The following is a 1,933-nucleotide window of genomic DNA, read 5'->3' as shown; positions in this document are numbered from 1 at the left end:
TCATTGCTGGTGACAAGACCTTGTGCTCTTCTCACAAGCCAGAATGCAAACATAAATCAAGTCAGTGTAAGACGCCATCATCACCTCACTCAAATACACCTCGTCAAGTGAACTCAAACTTCAAGAAGATGCTCATTTGTTTGGTTTTGTTGATGTGAGGGTGATAGTGCATTTGGAGTTTAGTCATTGCACTAGGTCAGACTGTTAATCAAGCTTCCTATATAGAGGTTCTGAAGATATTGTGTAAGAAGGTCTGAGTTGTCTGGCTAGACCAGAGCTTGCACACTGCTATTGACTAGAAGTTCCGACACACAGAATCCAGGACAGATAAACCCCTCAGGACCAATACTGAGAGTAGCAACACCACGAGGGAAGGTAGGGGGGAGAAGCAGAAGAAAGGGGAAACCAATCTCAATGATGGACATACAGCCCCACTCCACCACCCAGGGGAACAAACAGCAGAAGTTTGGGTGAAGGGATACAGCAGAGGCGTAAAATATAAAAATAAAAAGTATGTATAAAGTATCAGTGGTTCACGTGGGTGGGAGGAGGGGAAAAAAGGAGCTCAAGGAGAAAGAACATGTTTGGAAATGATGATAGCAATGTATGTACAAATGTGCTTCATACAAATTGGTGTATGAATTGTTACAAGAGCTGTAAGATCCCCCAATAAAATGATTTATTTAAAATAAAAAGGACTGATTAGTGGTAGACAGGGGACTGGTTTTGCCACCATGACAGTGCACCTGCTCACACAAAAAAAACAGCATGCCTCTATCGCCCGATCTGATCCCAGCACACCGAGGCAAAATACTAAGGGTGTACAACAGAACAGGAAGGGGAACAGAGCAACGAAGTCCCCAGGGAATACCAAAAATAGACTTTGGGGCCAGGGCTAGCTGACCCATCATACTCTATGAGAAAACACTCCTAAAGGCCAACAAACAGTCCTTGAACTAACTAAAAGCTTTTCTTTCTTGTGTTTTGTTTTGCTTTTTGTCATTGGCTTGTTGGTGGTGGTGTTGTTCTTTTGTTTCATTTTGTTGCTTGGGTTTGCTCTGTCTCGTTTTTGTGCATGCTATGATTTCCACAGGTCTGTCTAAATGAGATAGGCTGGATGAACAATCTGGAGGAGAAAACAATGGGACTGACAGCTGGGGGAGGGAGATGGGAAAGGGGGGTGTAGGGAAAAAGGAAGTGCTGTTAACAAACCCAGGGACAAGGGAACACCAAGTGATCCAAATAGATGGTGAGGAGGGTGTAGGAGGCTTGGTAGAGTGTAACCAAGAGTAATGTAACCTAGAGGAATTACTGAAACACAAATGAAGGCTGAACATGAGAGTGGGAGAATCGGAAAGTAAAAGGAAATCAAGGAAAGAGGTAGGAAGCAAAGGGCATTTATAGAGGTCTAAATAAAGGCATGTGCATATGTAAATATATTTATGTATAACGATGGGGAAATAGATCTATATGCATATATTTATAGGTTTAGTATTAAGGTAACAGATGTACATTGGGCCTCCATTCAAGTACTCCCTCAATGCAAAAATACTTTGTTGTATTAAAGTGGCATTCCGTGATGCTCACCTCCCCAACACAATTGCTGGAGGCAAATGGGTGCATAAGCAAATGTGGTGACTGAAGTTGATGGTGGTCGGCTATCAAAAGTTATACATTCTGGGGTCTTAAAAGCTTGAAGTTAAACAAGTGGTCATGTAGCTGAGAAGCAACAAAGCCCACATGAAAGAAGCACACCAGCATGTGTGATCACGAGGTGTCGGAAGAATCAGGTATCAGACATCATCGGAACAAAAAAATCATATCTTTGTGAATACGGGGGAGTGTGGAGTGAAAACCCAAAGCTCATTTGTAGATAATTGGACATCCCCTTACAGAAGGGTAGCAGGGAGGAGAGGAGCCAGTCAGGGTGCAC

This window comes from Tenrec ecaudatus, unplaced genomic scaffold, assembly GCF_050624435.1.
Source record: "Tenrec ecaudatus isolate mTenEca1 unplaced genomic scaffold, mTenEca1.hap1 Scaffold_254, whole genome shotgun sequence".
Lineage (NCBI taxonomy): Eukaryota > Metazoa > Chordata > Mammalia > Afrosoricida > Tenrecidae > Tenrec > Tenrec ecaudatus.
The sequence above is the reverse complement of the archived record's forward strand: the minus strand, read 5'-3'. Positions refer to the sequence as shown.